At 37.8% G+C, this 18589-nt stretch overlaps 1 non-coding gene across 1 annotated transcript; it reads left to right on the top strand.

Annotated features, from left to right (window-relative positions):
* The first annotated feature begins 216 nt into the window (after window positions 1-216).
* On the top strand, window positions 217-341 carry LOC125819846 (U6atac minor spliceosomal RNA). The gene has a single exon (XR_007442493.1). It is a non-coding gene; the product is annotated as a U6atac minor spliceosomal RNA (small nuclear RNA).
* Window positions 342-18589: the final 18248 nt, after the last annotated feature.

Here is an 18589-nt window from a genome sequence, read left to right on the forward strand (position 1 = left end):
TGTTTGTGCTAATGAAGCATTTGGTAGCTTTTCCAACCAGTCAATTATTTCCTTCGGACCAATTAGTCATAATGTTTTCTATTCCTTATTTGTTGCTCGTACTTTTGCTGACATTTGTTTTTTGTTTTAATGTGGATAACCTGTTATGAAAATCAAATTATGTGCCAGCCATTAATTAGAACAAAAAATAGTTGATTGTCCCTTAACCTATGGTTTGTGCTCGTAAAAAGGGGAGCTAGTTTTCATCTCCCTCTACAAGGATGGAATCAACCTTCGCGTTTTAGCTGTTACCACACATCCATTTAAGGCATTCCAATTCAGTGGGACAAGCAAAGAATGTGGTCCCGTTGATGATACTGCTTCTCTCTTAGCAAGAAGATTTTGGATCTAGCTTTGGGTATAGAAAAATCTTTGGTAGGAGTGTTACCCCCAAATGCGCCCTAACAGAGGCAAAGAATCATTTAGGCTACAATGTGGATATCAAACACCCTAAAAAAAGACATTATTTATGAAATTTAGCTATCTTTTATAGTAGAACTAGATAAAGGATGCCCGTGCAAGGTACATGCTTTAGGTATTGATTTGCAAAGAAAGAAAAGATGATTAAGCTTTATATTAACATATTTATGTTTCATCATATGTTACATTTAGTTTGCGGAACATTATACTGAGAGTTTGGTAGAAAGGCTACAACATATCAGTCTTTTTTAATTTATCTTATAATCCTGAGGCTGTGGAAGCAGTACCACAAAGTTCTTGTTCGAAGGTCCATCCGTAGTTCGACTACCTGAGAAGTGGAAGGAGTCGATCTCTAATAAAATAACAATGTAACTGTTACAATAAGTGTTTCTAAATGACACATAAAGAAACAAATGGCTTTACAACATAAATATTATGAAAGTAAAGTTCCAAAATGATGGATGTGTTAATTGTGTATTTCACCATTGGTTATGCTGAAATGCAACAAAAGAAGTGTTGGTATCAAGAAATTAAACCCAGCTCCAGCCGAAGATGATATATGACTCGACTACATTAAATCAACCTACAGTTATATCCTTATTCATTATCATTGTCCATTTGTTGTATGATGGATTAAATCACATCCCTTTATTTTTTACTACTGTAAATAGTTGTTAGTATGCAATATATACTGAGCAACACTTACACACATTGGAAACTAGGATAAGTTCAGTAGTAGTGTAGTAGTTATCTTCTCCACAATTTTGAAATGTTTGTTACAAGGTAGCCAATAGAAATAGGACAATTTTAAGCATATGATTGGTTTTCTTCTCTTAACTTTGATTATATAGTCTTGTACAGAGCATGATCAGAAATACAACAACATAAATTCCTTTTTTTTCTTCAAGAAGGCAAAAGCTTTGAACAAATGCATAGAAATGCTAATCCAATTCTGATAAAATAAAATCATTGAGATAATAAACAATTAGACGTCATAGCAATAACAATAACAGTTATAGAAGTAAGAAAAATAAGAACAGTAATAGTAAAGTTGAAAGATTCAAAGGGTTTGTTGGTAAATTTCAGAAGTATGAGCTATTAGAGAGCAGAGAAGTCAAGAAGAATATCGGTACAAGAACATTTTTATTGATGTTTTCAGATTACATTTATATGACTAGAATAAAAAACAGAAAACAGAAAGCAGTAAACCCACGACTAGCAGATTCCTAATAAAGTAGCAAAATTAATATTAATTACAGTTGATAAAGCAAATTCTTAACTTCCTCCTTGCTTTGAAAACTTCAAACTCTAAATTTCTATCTGATATGCTAAAACTTGCTGAGTGGTAAAGGCTTAGTGAATATATCTCCATATTTTTGCACTTCTCTCAAGAAAAATAACTTGATTTTGAAGTGCTTAGTTCTTCCATGAAACAGAAGATTATGAGATATAGCTATTGTTGCTTCATTGTCCACGAACAGTTTGATGCTTCCAGTTGGTTCCATATGCAAATCAACCAGAATTTTCTTCAGCCACAATGCTTGATTTACTGCTGCTGCAACTGCCACAAACTCAGTTGCGGCAATAGATAGAGCTACAATATCTTGTTTCTTACAACTCCATGAGAAAATTCTAGAACCAAGACTAAAACAGTACCGTGAAGTACTCTTTGCATCATCCTCGGGACCGCCCCAATCACTGTCAGAATACCCACAAAGATTCAAAGGTTGACTCTTAGGAAACTTGACTCCATAGGTGATGGTTCCTTTGATGTATCGTACAATTCTTTCTGCTGCCTACAAATGTACTTCACTAGGACAATGCATGAACCTTGATAAAACACTTACAACATACAATATATCGGGACCGAGCACATAATCATCTATTCAACTATACCAAGATCTTGGTACCTGTTTTAAGCCATAAAGAGCTTTATGTAGTCAATAGACTTTATCTTCCTTTCCATCTATAACAAACCCTTCAGGTTGCTCAACATAAATTTCTTCTTCAAGAATGCTATTAAGAAATGCTGATTTGACATCCATCTGATGCACTTTCCAGCCACTTTGTGCAGAAAATAGTTATTAGCATTCTGATCGTGTCGAGCCTAGCAACTGGTGCAAAGTGTCAAAATAATCTACACGGAAAATGTACGCATAACCCTTAAATACAATCCTTATTTTATTCTTTTTGATTGAACCATCAGCATTTAGGATGGTTCCGAACATCCACTTTACCCCAATTACTTTTCTGCCTTGAGGTTTGTCAATAAGCTACCACGTATCATTTTTTTCGATCATAAACAGCTCCTCCTCCATTGCATTTCTCCACTTGGGGTCTTTGAGAGCATATTTAGGGTTAGCAGGTTCAAGAATCGCAACATTGCATCTCTCATATATATCAGAGAGAAATCGAGTTCCCCTAACTGGTGGATAGTGGTCCCTTTCATTTAACCACGAGCTTGTTTTCTGGATAGAATTCCTTGAGTCATCCCAATCCCATTCTTCATTCTCCATGAAGTGGACATCTCTGCTAATAACTATCTTCTCACCTTCGGGTTGAAAGATTTTGTATGCTTTTGAAACATTATTGCACCCAATAAAAATGCCTGAGGGAGCCTTCTTATCTAGTTTATCCCATTTGACCTGAGGTACATAGGTAAAACAAAGACAACCAAACACTTTAACAAAATGCAGCGGAGACTTTTATCCATACCATGCTTAAAAAGGAGTTTTGTAAAACCCCATATGCTAGAACTACCAAAATGCAGTTTTCCAGAAGTTGTAGGTGCAAACCATGGTCACCTCTCATTGACTGTAGGGTGACCCACGGCCCGTGTTGGTGGTCCATGGATGCCACCTGCGACCCCTCCTCGGTAGAATCCTTAGAAAATGGCTAAGGCCGACCCATGGTCAGGACCAACGGACTGTAGGAGGACCCACGGTCCATCCTGCAGGTTCGTGGTTCGCACCCGCGACCTTCCTCCTAGAAGCCTCAAGAAATTTGGTTAAGGGTCCGGCTACACCAGGACCTACGGACCGTAGGTCATACCAATGTCCGCGGTCCAGGGCCGTAGGTCGGACCCTCAGAATCTAGCTTCAGTCCCGATTGATGGTCAACCGGTACAGACCGTCAGTCGATTGATAGTTCGTCGGTCCCGTCCGTCGATGACCCCGAAAACAGTTAAGTCAGGGGTCTTTTGGTCTGTTCCTTATTTGTTTGACCCCTAAACTATGTCGCTTAGAGCTTAAACTACATTGTTTTGGTTAGTTTTAGCCTAGATACATAACTAGTACTTACCTAAGTTAATCATTCTTCAAGACTTAGAGAAATTAGAGCGTAAGAGGGGAAGAGAGGTCAAGAACACAAGAACGCATCAACGTTCCATTAGGTCCACCCTCCAAATCGAAAGATTTCTCCGTGGAATTCGTCACCAGGTATGTTCGATTTCACTAGTGGGTTCCTTTTGCCTATTAGGTCCCTAGAATTCAGTCAGATTCTTGATTCCCTTAAATTAACTAGACCTAGAGTTTCTAGAATTTAAGAAATTGTTGGGTTATAACTATTAGAATGATCCAAATCAGATCATCATTGTATTACTTGGCTTCTTGCATGAATTTCAGAACCCTAGCTATGTAGTTCATTAGTTTTTGAATTACACATGCTAGGCTAGATATTTCATTTATTTCAGATATACGTGCCTCAGTTTTTGAATGTGTCTTTATCAGTTTATTAATGTGCATTCTCAGTTTGCAGGTCATCTTTGAGCTATCTAGGATATTACAGTAATTCAGTCATAATGTGTTAATCACTTAATCTATCTGGAGTAGCATAGTACCAAGTTGGACTAGGGTCAGTCACCCATATAGTCACAGAGCTACGAGCCACGTAGTGGAAAGTCCCCTCTATGGACATTATTTTAGTGATCACGCCAGTATGACTCTATACCTCTGGAAGGGTATATTGGGTCATATCGATTGGGTTTATACATCAGACTCCACAATTAGCTCATGTGGTTTTATTGTTGGTTATTAGTAGCTTCCACAGTTCAGTCAGATTCTACTGTATTGACCATTTATCAGTTAATTCAGTATTCAGTCTTAGCATGTTATAAACTTGGTCGTTGCATTCAGTTAGTTCAGTACTCAGCATATATATCACGTTCAGATTATATCATTGCTTTATTGCTTTGTTCAGTTATATGTTATTTCAGTGTTACTCTATCTTCCATGCTCAATACCTTTCAAGTACTAACGTATACTCTGTGCTACATCTTTTCGTTATGTAGGTTCAGGTCCTCAGCAGTCAGATCACGCATAAATCAGTTCCCGATCTTCAGTTCAGCAGCATCGGTGGTTAGTCCTAATTTTTTGAGGACTAGTGGCATGTTTATCTTTCTTGCTTTTAGCTTTAGTTTCAGTTTTTCTAGATTAGCTAGGGCCTGTCCCATCATTTATAATCAGTAGAGGCTTTATTTCAGACATAGTTAGTTTAAGCTTTAGTCTTAGAGTTTGACTTCTCATATGTACTCAAACTCGCATTTTTCATATATTCACATTCAAGATATGGGTATTCCCTATCATTTCAGATTATTCATATGATTTAGCTTCCGCAAAGTTTTATTGCATCAATTTATCTTTAGTATGCTTATGATTATGCAAGCAGGGTTGGCTTGGGGTCATTCGTGATCCTAGGTTCAGTGTTTGCATCCAGGGGGTAGCCTAGAGGTGTGACAAACTTGGTATCAGAGCACTAGGTTTAAGAGTCCTAGGATATCTGAAAAGCTACACTAATTAGAGTTATTTATGGGTGTGAAGTGCACCACATTTAATGAGAAGGAGGTTGCAAAAAATATTAGGAAAACTTCAATTTCTTGCTACTCTTATCGTGCGTGAGGTGTGATCCAACTTCTCGTTCTAATCCTTCGTTGGGCGTTTCAGATCATGCTTCCTTGTAGAGCCTACGCAAGGAATGTAAATACCAGGAATGCAAACGCAGCTCCCTAAGTCCCAGATCAAGAAGTTTCGAATGCAGGATTTGGAAACACAATCCAGTTGTTGGCTAAGAGTGTGACCAAAAATAATTATCAATAGGCTCCAGTTTCGGCAAATGCTAATGTTGGGTCAGCTGCAGCTAGAGTTTGTGATGTCTCTAGGATGAATCTACCAGAGTTCTTAGGATCGCAGGTTAGTGAGGATCCCCAAAGCATCATTGATGAGGTCAAGAAAATCTTTGGAGTGATGCAGGTAATTGGAAATGATCGGGTTGAGTTGGCATCTTACCAGTTTAAGGATGTAGCTCATATTTGGTATACTCAGTGGAAGGAGAACATGGGTACAGATTCAACTCCTATCACTTGGGATTGCTTCAGTGAGACCTTTCTGGACAGGTTTTTCCCAAAAGAGTTGAGAGAGAAAAAAGCTCAAGAGTTCATGAATTTGAGGTAGGGTTCTATGACAGTCCAAGAGTATGGGCTCAAGTTCACCTAACTCTCTGGGTATGCTTCTCACATGGTTGTTGACTTCAGGACTCAAAAGAACAAGTTCATGTATGGGGTATCCAATCTTGTGAAAATAGAGTGTAGGAATGCCATGCTACTTGAAGATATGAACATCTATAGGCTAATGAATCATGCTCAGCAAGTTAAGGGTGATAAGCTTAGGCAATAAGCCAAAGAGAATAAGAAAGCTAGGACAGGAAACTATGACTATTCTCAACAGAAATTGGGTGGTGGAAATGGCTCGCAGTTTCAGCATAAACCTCCAGCTCAGCACCTTTATCAGCCAGTGCTCCATCCTCCAAGTTCTGTAATGATTAGAAAGGTAGGGTGACAGGCTCTAAGACTGAAGGTAGTGTTTCAGGCACTAGAACAAACCCAACTTGTCGTAAGTGTGGTAATAACCATCCAGGCAACTGTCTTGCAGGAAAGAAAGGGTGCTTTAGGGGTGATCAGTCTTATCACAGGTTGAAAGATTGTCCTTCTAAACAGAGTCAAGGAGGTAATAATGGTAAAGCTTAGTCTACAACACAGCAGCACCAGCAGGTCACCCGACTCAACATGGTTACACATCTGGTACAGGTGGCAATCAGCGCCAAAATGGGTCGTATGCTCTCCAAGCTCACTAGGATCAAGAAGACTCTCCAAATATAGTCACTGGTACGTTATGAGTCTTTGACTTAGATGATTATGCATTGTTAGATCCATGGTCTACTCTTTCCTTTGTAACTCCTTTTATAGTAGTCAAATTCGATGTTACTCCAAAAACTCTCTCAGAACCCTTCTTCGTCTCTACCCAGTCGATGAGCAAGTTATAGCTAGATGGGTATAAAAAAATTGTCCTGTCATAGTCTCTTAGAAAGTCACCTCACTTGATCTTGTAGAGTTAGAAATGGTAGACTTCAATATCATTCTAGGCATGGATTGGTTACATTCCTGTTATGCCTCAGTTGATTGTAGAACTAGGATTGTTCGTTTCCAATTTCCAAACGAACCATTCTTAGAAGGGAAGGGTAGTAGTTTAGCGTCTATGGGTCGATTCAATTCTACCTTAAGGACAGAAAGATGATTTCTAAGGGGTATCACTATCATCTAGTTTGGGTTAAGGATTCAAGCTCTGAAACCCCAACTCTTGAGTCAGTTTCCAGTAGTCAATGAGTTCCCAGATGTGTTTCCAGAAGATCTTCCTTGAGTTCCTCCCGAAAGGGAAATTGACTTTGGAATATATCTCCTTCCAGTTACCCAGCCTATTTGTATCCCTCCTTACACGATGGCTCCAGCTGAGCTTTTGAAAGTGCAGTTGAAAGACCTTCTTGATAAGGGCTTCATTAGACATAGTATTTGAATCTCTCAGAATGTGCATTGACTATAGGTAGTTGAACAAGGTCACAATCAAGAATAAGTACCTTATCCCGAGGATTGATGACTTGTTTGATCAACTTCAAAGTGCTAGTCATTTCTCAAATATAGACCTCAGATCCGGTTATCATCAACTTAGAGTCGGAGATAGTGACATTCCGAAAACAGTCTTCGAAACTCATTATGGTCATTATGAATTCGTAGTTATGTCATTTGGACTAAGCAATGCTTCTACAGCTTTCATAGATCTGATGAACAGAGTGTTCAAGCACTATTTGGACTTGTTTGTAATCATCTTTATTAATGATACCTTATTTACTCTAGTAATGAGGAGGAACATATGAATAACTTGAGAGTTGCTCTGCAAACTCTCAAAGATCGCCAGTTATTCGCTAAGTTTAGATAATGTGAATTTTGGTTTAAATCAGTTGCCTTCCTTGGGCATATTGTGTCTAGTGAAGGGATCAGAGTGGATTCTTAGAAAATAGAAGCAGTGAAACAATGGCCCAGACCTACCTCTCCTACAGATATCATATATTTCTTTGGGTTAGCTGGCTATTACAGAAGGTTCGTGGAAGGATTTTCATCCACAGCCTCTCCATTGACTAAGTTGACTTAGAAGAAGGTCAAGTATCAGTGGTCAGATGATTGTGAGAAAACCTTCGCAGAACTGAAAACTAGGTTGACTACAACTCCTATTTTGACTATGCCAGAGGGTTCAGACGGTTATGTTATCTACTGTGATGCATCGAGAGTCGGCCTTGGTTGTGTGTTGATGCAGCGAGGTAAGGTTATAACATATGCTTCTAGGTAGCTTAAGGTGCATGAGAAGAACTATCCAACTCATGACCTCGAGCTTGCAGCAGTAGTGTTTGCACTTAAGATTTGGAGACATTACTTGTATGGTGTTCACATAGATGTGTTCACTGACCATAAGAGCCTTCAGTATGTGTTTACCTAGAAAGAGTTGAATCTTCTCCAGAGAAGATGGCTTGAGTCCCTCAAGTTTTATGATGAGTGTGCATTACCATACTGGTAAGGCCACCGTAGTAGCTGATGCTCTTAGCAGACTATCGATGGGTAGTGTGGCATATGTTGAGGAAGAAAGAAAGGAACTAGGAAACGATGTTCACAGACTTGCTCACCTAAGAGTTCGTCTTATGAGCATATCAGATGGTGGATAACAGTTTAGAATGGGTCAGAATCTTCTTTGGTAGTGAAGGATAAGGAAAAGCAAGACAGTGATCCAATATTGCTTGAACTAAAGAGTGAGATGGTGTGCTTAACTATCAAGGTCGATTATGTGTTCCTAATGTGGGTGAGTTGAGGTAGCATATTCTTGCAGAAGCCCATAAATCAAGATATTCTATTCATCCAGGCGTCACTAAGATGTACTGTGATCTGTGGGAAGTCTAGTGGTTGAATGTTATGAAAAGTGATATAGCGGATTTTGTGGCTAAGTGCCCCAATTGTCAGCAAGCTAAGGTAGAACATTGGAAACCAGGAGGTATGACTCAAGAGATCGAGATTCCTACTTGGAAGTGGGAAGTGATCAACATGGACTTCATCACAAGTTTACCTTGCACTCGTAGACAACATGACTCTATTTGGGTGATTATTGATAGAGTTACAAGTCTTCATGCATTTTGGCTGTCAAGACTACAGATTCGGCGGAGGACTACGTCAAGCTTTACATTAATGATATAGTTAGGTTGCATGGGGTTCTTTTGTCTATCATCTCAGATAGAGGTCCTCGGTTTACCTCTCATTTCTGGAAGTCATTTTAGAAAGGTCTTGGTACTCAAGTTAACCTTAGCACAACATTTCATCCGCAGATTGATGGGCAGGCAGAGCGTACCATTCAGACCTTAGAGGACATGTTGAGAGCTTGTGTGATCGATTTCGAGGGTAGTTTGGGATGATCACCTTCCTCTTATAGAGTTCTCCTACAATAATCGTTACTATTCTAGCATTTAGATGGCCCATTATATGGCATTGTACGGGCGTAGGTGTAGATCTCCAGTTAGTTGGTTTGAAGTAGGTGAGGTGGCCTTGGTAGGCCCGAATTCAGTTCATTAAGCTATGCAAAAGGTGCAACTCATTAGATATAGACTGAAGACAGCCGAAAGTCGCCAGAAATCCTATGCAGATGTAAGGAGAGGGGAACTACAGTTCCAAGTTCATGATTGGGTTTTCCTGAAAGGGTTGCCTATGAAAGAGGTGAAGAGATTTGGCAAGAAAGGGAAGCTCAATTCTACATATGTAGGCCCTTACAGGATCTTGAAAAGGGTTGGTAAAGTGGTTTATGAGTTAGATTTTCCAACAGAACTAGCAGTAGTGCATCCAATTTTTCACATTTCATTTTTAAAGAAGTGTGTGGGTGATCCAACATCTATTGTGCCTTTAGAAAGTGTGGTTGTGAAGGATAGTCTCACTTATGAAGAGGTACCAGTTGAGCTTCTTGATCGTCAAGTTCGAAGGTTGAGAAACAAAGAAGTCGCTTCGGTTAAGGTTTTGTGGAGGAGTCAGTCCGTAGAGGGAGCTATTTGGGAAGCAGAAGCAGCCATGAAGGCCAAGTATCCTCACCTCTCTTTTTCCAATTCAACTCCAGCTTGAGGGAATAGTTCCTCTTCCATTTTTCAGTCATTCACGTGTAGTTTTAGTCATAATATCATGTTCCTTCAGTTTGTACTTGCAATTTTCAGCGTATTTGCATGTTCTTGGAACTTAGTTCAGTCAAAATTCAGTTTCCAGTGTTTAGTGGTAGGGATTGCTGCCCTTTTACTCCATTTCAGCTAGTTTAGTCTTTATTCGAGGATGAATGTTTACAAGAGGGAGATAATGCAACACCCCATATGTTAGAACTACCAAAATGCAGTTTTCCAGAAGTTGCAGGTGCAAACCACAGTCACCACTCACGGACCGTTGGGTGACCCACGACCCGTGCTGGTGGTCTGTGGATGCCACCTGCAACCCCTCCTAAGTAGAATCTAGAAAATCAGCTAAGGTCTAACACACGGTCAGGACCTACTGACCGTAGGAGGATACATGATCCATCCTATAGGTCCGTGGTTCGCATCTGCGACCCTCATCCCAGAAGCATCAAAAAATTTGGCTAAGGGTCAGGCTAAGCCACGACCCACAGACCGTAGGTCAGACCATGGTCTGTGGTCCAGATCCAAAGTTTGGACCGTCAAAATCCAGGTTCAGTCCCGATTGATAGTCGACTAGCACGAACCGTCAATCGATCGACGGTCCGTCGGTCCCATTCGTTGGTGACCCTGACAACAGTTAAGTCATGGGTCTTTTGGTCTTTTCCTTATTCATTTGACTCCTAAACAATGTGGTTTTTGTTAATTTTAGCCTAGAAACATAAGTAGAAATTACCTAAGTCAATAATTCTTCAAGACTTAGAAAAATTAGAGCGTAAAAGGAGATGAGATGTCAAGAACCCTAGTTCAAGAATGCAGCTAGGTTCCATCAGTTCCAGCCTCGAAATCTAAAGATTTCTCCGTGGAATTCGTCACTAGGTATATGGGGTTTCACTAGTGGATTCCTTTCGCCCATTATGTCCGTGAATTCAGTCATATTCTTGATTCCCTTATATTAACTAGACCTAGGGTTTCAAGAATGTCTGAAATTCTTGGGTTTTATACGTTAGAATGATCCAAATCAGATCATCATGTTATTACTTGGTTTCTTGCATGAATTTCAGAACCCTAGCTATGTAGTTCTTTACTTCTTGAATTACATATGCTAGGTCATATATTTCAGTTATTTCAGATATACATGCCTAAGTTTTTGAATGTGTCAATATCAGTTTATTAATGTGCATTCTCAGTTTTCATGTCAGTTTTGAGCTATCCAGTATATTACAGTAATTCTATCAAAATGTCTTAATCACTTAATCTATCGGGAGTAGCATAATGCCGAGTTGGACTAGGGTCAGTCACCCATATAGTCCCACAACTACGAGCCATGTAGCCTGTAAGTCCTCTCTATGGGCATCATTTTAATGATCACACCAGTATGCCTCTATACCTCTGGCAGGGTATATTGGGTCCTCTCGATGGGGCGTATACATCAGACTCAACACTTAGCTCATGTGGTTTTATTGTCGGTTATTAGTAGCTCCCACAATTAAGTCAGATTCTACTACAGTGACCATTTATCAGTACATTCAGTATTCAGTCTTAGCATGTTATAAAATTGGTCAATGCATTCAGTTAGTTCAGTACTCAACATCTATATCATGTTCAGATTATATCACTGCATTATTGCTTTGTTCAGTTATATGTTATTTCACCTTTACTCTATCCTGCATGCTCAGTACCTTTCAAGTACTAACGCATACTCTGCACTACATCTTCTCGTGATGTAGGTTCAGGTCCTCAGCAGTCAGATCACACATAGATCGGTTCCCGATATTCAGTTCAGCAGCATCAGGGGTGAGTTCTCTTTTTTCGAGGACTAGTGACATGTTTATCTTTCTTGCTTTTAGCTTTAGTTTCAGTTTTGCTAGATCTAGTTGGGGCATGTCCCAACATTTACAGTTAGTAGAGGCTTTATTTTAGACATAGTTAGTTTCAGCTTTAGTCTAAGAATTTGACTTCTCATTTATACTCAAACTTGCAGTTTTCATATATTCAGATTCAGTATATGGGTATTCCCTATCATTTTGGATTATTCATATGATTTAGCTTCCGTACAGTTTTATCGCATCAGTTTATCTTTAGTATGTTTATGATTATGCCAGAAGGGTTAGCTTGGGGTCATTCGTGATCCTTGGTCACGTGCCCGCGTACAGGGGGTAGCCTAGGGGCGTGACAAGTTTGATCTTTCACAGATTTTGAGGGAAGTTGATTTTTTAGGAACACAGCTTCATTTGCTGCCTCTGCCTAAAACATCTTCGGCATATTCTTTTTGTGCCACATACATCTTGCCATCTCCATGATAAATCTGTTTCTTCTGTCAGTAACTCCATTTAGTTCTGAAGTATAAGGAGTAGTAAGTTGACGTTCAATCCCTGCTTCTTCACAAAATAGACCAAACTGTCAAGAAGTGTACTCCTTGCCATTGTCAAATCGTAAACTCTTAAGTTTGCAGCAACTTTCATTTTCCAACTTCTCTTTCAACTTCCAAAAAATGCTCTTGACCTCCGATTTATACATTAAAAAATAAATATAGCAAATTCGGGTCAGACCATCAATAAAAATAACATAATAGAGACTACCTTTAAGTGAAGGAGTCCTTTGGGGTCCTCCAATATCGGTATGAACCAGCTGCAACTTTCTTTTGGGAATGGAAGTCTACTTTGTTTTCCAAATTGACAAGTCAAACAATTTTTAGAACTCGCTCCTACTTTTAGAAAGGTTCTCGACTATCACCAATTCTTGCATTTTGAGAAGCCCTTGATAATGATAGTATCTAAGTCTCTTATGCCATAACTCAGAAGCATTTTCTCTTGTTGAAAACACCAGTTGTTCTTCCTCTAATGGATTTAATGAGAAATTTCTGCCTCTCATTTTGAGTTTAAAAAAGTCATGTCCTGAGGCTTCCTTGATCAACCAATGTTTATCTTTGAAATACGATTTGAAACCTTTTTCTAACAATTTACCAACACTTAACAAGTTCTTATCTAAATTTGATACATAAAGAACATCAGAAATTGCTTTAGTACCTGATTGTGCTTCAATTGTAATAGTTCCTATTCCTTTTGCTGGAATATAACCGCCATGGCCTATTCTGACTTTTGTAACTCCAGTAGGCTTCAAGTCTTTAAAGAGCTCTTTGTCATGAGTCATATGGTTTGTGCATCCGCTATCAATCAGCCAATCCTCGGTTGAAACATTGCTTGCAAAACAGGATCCCACAAAGAGTTGATCCACTTCCTGTTCATTAACAACCTGGGCGTCTGTATCTAGCTGCTGCAATTTATTCTTGTAGATAATTGCTTCAAGCCCGAGTAGGTTGCACTTACTGAATTTAGCATCCGGCCTTTTCCAACACTTATACGGCGCATGCCCATTCTTTCCACAATTCTTACAAGGAGGATAGTTTCCTTTGAAGCTACATGCTTTGCTTTTGTTACTGTAGCAAGTTGCTCCCTGTCCATTTGTTGTCTAGTTCTTCTTATTGTTTTTCTTTTTGTGTCTTCCACTCTCTTCATGTTTGGCCGCCAATGCTCCCTCTTCTCTCATAATCCTTCTTTGTTCTTTAGCCTGCAAGGAATTTAATAATTTCACCAAAGTGATTTTTGACTGATCCTTGGTGTTCTCCAAAGTGGTAATGGTGGCTTCAAATCTTTCAGGTACAGACACCAGAATCTTTTCAACAATATGCGAATCTTTAAACTCAGAACCAAGTAATCTTACTCTGTTTTCTATGCTCATAAGCTTGTCAGAGTATTCTTTGATGGTTTTTCGATTCTTTCATCTTCTGTAACACAAAGTCTCTAATGAGATTCAGTACTTTCATACCTTTGATACAATCATCTCCTTCTTATTCTGCCTTGAGATAATCCTAGCTGGTTTTTGCTGATTTAGAGACATGATACGAGTCAAAATTGTTGAAGAGATTGTTGAAAAAAGACATGCCTTTGCCTTAGATTTTCTAGTTTTCTTGTCCTTGTGATTTTGGAGTTGAGCCATTTTTGGGTTTTTGAGTAACGGAAGAACTTCATAGTCTTCCTCGATTGCCTCCCAATGATCTAAAGCTTCAAGATAAGCTTTCATCCTCACTGCCCACATCTGAAAATTTTCACCATTGAAGACAGGAGGTGCCATTGCCGAGAAACTTGAGCTTTCTTTCATGTTTAATCTTTTGTTGTTTCTAGTTGTGATGCTTGAGTCACTTGAAACAATCACTCAGAGAAATACCCACAGATCCCGCAAGATAAAAAAGCTCTAGATACCAATTGTTGGTAAATTTCAGAAGTATGAGTTACTAGAAAGAAGAGAAGTCAAGAAGAATATTGGTAGAAGAATATTTTTATTGATGTCTTCAGATTACATTCCTAAGACTAGAATAAAAAACAGAAAACAGTAAACCCATGACTAGCAGATTCTTAACTCACTAACTTACTCCTAAAGAATAGGAATAGATGGCTAACAACTAATTGACTAAGTCTTATCTAATATAAAGCAGTAAAAGTAAAATTAACTGCAGTTGAAAAATCAAATTCTAACATGGTTCTTAGAAGGGTGAAATAAATTTGAAAGACCGTCCATTTTCACATCTTTGTACCCTATCTCTAGAGAGAAACAAAACACAATCTAAAGGGCATACGATTCACATTTGCATAGTCGAGAACAAAAAATTGAATAATTTTTTTAGAGAAATACAAAAATAAATGAGAGGTGAAATTTACTTAACCCTCTGATACATGCTCTTATAGCAGACCACAAAAGGCAAGATGATATATTAATTAATGTGAAACCAAACTTACATTATCGCCAGTTAATGCTAAAGGATAGACCTCTTGTTTCTGAATAAGAAATACTAGAAGTTACGAGAGTTGAAACTTCTTTCATCTTTCCATACATGTTCTCGTACCAGAGTCATGCTAGACTTGATATCTCTGTCTCTTCCGAGCAATGGAATATTGGGTGAAATGCCAGCTATTCTGGGGTCAATATGCTTTTTCCTACTTGGTATATTTTCTAACAATTTTAATATAATTACTTTATGTTTTCTAACTAATGAATGTTTTTCCTATAGTGGTACGTACAACAGGATATTCAGAGCACGTGATTTAGAAAGTTAAAGGAAAATTGCCCTTAAGAAGGTGCCATTTGATAACTTCAAGCCCGAAAGTATTAGATATATGGCCTGAGAAATTATGATCCTCTACAACCTTGATCACCCCAATATCAATAAATTAAAGGGTCTAACTACATCCAGAATGTCTTGTAGCATGTATCTTGCGTTTGAAGATAGGAAACATGATATTTTAGGAATCATATCTTGTTCAGAAGTTGTGTTCAACGAATCACGGGTTTGATAACTTTTCATAACATTAGCTTACCAATTGTTCGCGGTTGAAACTCGCGAAAAAGCTATTAAGAATGATACATAGATTGTGATGGTTCAGGTAGGAAACGAAAAAGAGAAAAACTACTTTTTCAGGTGTGAAACTCGTGAAAAGTGATAGTTATAAACAAAAAGCTAACAGGAAGTATCCTTGCAAGCATAGGAGAGTGTCCTTACTTGACAACTTTAAACCTTAGGAACAACGATCTGTCCGGCTCAGTCATTGCACTTAAATGAAGATGAACTCTCTGGAGGGGTGTCTTTTTTCTTTGAGGAAGGAAGACACTTTAAATGAGAAGGAGAATGCTACCAAATCGAGAATAAAGAAGGGAAGTTTAATTAATATCATTAGATAAGTAGGCTATTCTATATTTTTTGATGAATTCGATTGGAAGAACATACAAGGTATAGTGAAGAACCTCGACAATCAGGTTACAACCGAAAACCAAATGAACTAGAAAAAATTGAAAGAAATAACACAACAATTAAACAAAAGCTTCACTAACAATCATCCTAAAACAAAAACAAAAACTTTGATAATATAAGAGACTTAACTATCCTAGTTGGAAAGCAATCAATTACGTCTCTGTTTGGTCTCTTCTTGGTCTTCTCTTCTACGTCAAATGAATACTCTTACAGGTTTCACCCACAGGTATTTCCGATCAGCTAATTACAGTAAAATCAACCCATGACTAAATCAGCCAAAAAAACAATGACATGTACTTTAAAAATCAAGCAGATGACTTCTCAAAAGTCTACGCAAAGCTATTTCGTCAAACTTTGTTAAATGCAATGTGTCCTAAGTAAAATAAAATTTTGACATAGTTAATCCAAGCATGACTAATATTCTTAAAAAATGCAGTAAAGCCTAGGGATATTCAATTTATCAAAATATAAATAATTGTGTACTGTATTATTTTACCGTGCGATGGGTTGTTCTTCTAACTGTTTCTCTGTTTGTATTAAACTATGATTTCTAGAGTAGAAGATGTGGAAGGCGGTGGATCTATGTTTTTGGAATAGAAGATGGAAGGCAGTGGACCTTCGAAACACGCGGCAGGCACAAACACTAAAAAAATCAATTTAATAAAAATTAACTTTAAGTAGAATGTGATAATTTATAGCAAAGAGAACATTAAAAGACATATAAATCCAACAAAAAACGCACCTCCGATAGGGAATATTTGCAAATCTTAATTGCAAAAGTTCAGATTGAAAGGAAAACCCACAATATTCATGAAAGAAAATGTGGTGTACCTTTTCCTTGTTCTTGTAAAGATTACCTATCTTGAACATAAGATTTAGATTTTTGGAATGGAAGATGTGGAAGGAGGTGGATCTACATTTTTGGAATAGAAGATGTGGAAGGTGGTAGACCTTCGAAACACGGGGCAAGCACAAACACTAACAAATCAACTAAAAAAAATAATCTTTAAGTAGAAGGAGGAAATTTATAGCAAATAGAACATTAAAAAGCATGTTAATCCAACAAATCCAGCAAAAAATGCACCTCCGGTAAGTAAAGGTTTGCAAATATAAATGTCAACACTTCAAATTGAAAGAAAACCAACAACATTCATTAAAGAAAAAGGGGCAAAGAGGTGTACCTTTTCCTTGTTGTTGAAAGGAGTAGACCTCTCTAGAACATCAACCAAAGATTTTTGGAATGGAGGTGTGGAAGTCGGTGGATCTAAGTTTTTGGAATAGAAGATGCGGATGTTGGTGGACCTTCGAAACATGCGGAAAGCACAAACACTAACAAATTAATTGAATAAAAATTAACTTTAAGTATAATGTTTTAATTTAAAGCAAAGAGAACATTGAAAAACATATAAATCCAACAAAAAAACGCACCTCCGGTAAAGAAGATTTGCAAATCTAAATAGCAACACTTCAGATTGAAGTGAAAACCCACAATATTCACGAAAGAAAACGGGGGAAAGAGGTGTACCTTTTCCATGTTGTTGAAAAAAGCAGATCTCTATAGTACATAAAACTAAGATTTTGGAATGGAAGATGTGGAAGGCGGTAAATCTAAATTTTTGGAATAGAAGATGTGGAAAGGGGTGAACCTTCGAAACACGCGGCAACCACAAACTCTAACAAATCAACTAAATAAAAATTAACTTTAAGAAGAAGGTAGTAATTTATAGAAAAGAGAACATTCAAAAACATATAAATCCCAGAAAAGAATTCACCTCCGATAAGGAAGATTTGCAAATTTGAAAAGAAACACTTCAGATTGAAAGAAAAACCCGCAATATTCATGAAAGAAAACAAGGGAAAGAGATGTACCTTTTCCTTATTGTTGGAAGGAGTGGACCTCTCTGGAACAAAAAACTAAGATTTCTAGAATGGAAGATGTGGAAGGCGAAGGATCTAAATTTTTGGAATAGAAGATCTGGAAGGCAGTGGACCTTCAAAACACGCGGCAAGCACAAGCCCTAACAAATCAACTAAATACAAATTAATTATAACTATAAGGTTGTAATTTATAGTAAAGAGAACATTGAAAAACATATAAATCCTACAAATCCAACAAAAAACGCACCTCCGGTAAGGACGATTTGCAAATTTTAATTGCAACTGTTCAGATTGATAGGAAACCCCACAATATTCATGAAAGAAAACGGGGGATATAGGTGTACCTTTTCCTTGGTGTTGGAAGGAGGAGACCTCTCTGGAACATAAAACTAATATTTCTGGAATGGAAGATGTGGAAGGTCGGGGATCTACATTTTTGGAACAGAAGATGTGGAAGGTAGTGGACCTTCGAAACACGTAGCAAGCACAAACACAAACAAATCAACAAAATAAAAAGTAACTTTAAGTAGAAGGTTGTATTTTATAGCAAAGAGAACATTGAAAAACCTATAAATCCAACAAATCCTGCAAAAAAACCACCTCCGTAAGTAAGATTTGCAAATCTAAATAGCAACACTTCAGACTAAAAGGAAAACCAACAATATTAATGAAAGAAAATGGAGGAAAGAGATGTACATTTTCCTTGTTGTTTGAAGGATTAGACCTATCTAGAACATAAAACTAAGATTTTTGGAATGGAAGATGTGGAAGGCGGTGGATCTTAATCTTTGTAATAGAAGATGTGGAAGGCGGTGGACCTTCGAAACACGTAGCAAGCCCAATCACTAACAAATCAACTAAATAAAAATTAACTTTCAGAAGAAGGTGGTAATTTATAATGATATGAACATTAAAGAGCATATAAATCCTAAAAATCCC

The sequence above is a fragment of the Solanum verrucosum genome, unplaced genomic scaffold, assembly GCF_900185275.1.
Source record: "Solanum verrucosum unplaced genomic scaffold, falcon-dt-bn FXZP01000239.1, whole genome shotgun sequence".
Lineage (NCBI taxonomy): Eukaryota > Viridiplantae > Streptophyta > Magnoliopsida > Solanales > Solanaceae > Solanum > Solanum verrucosum.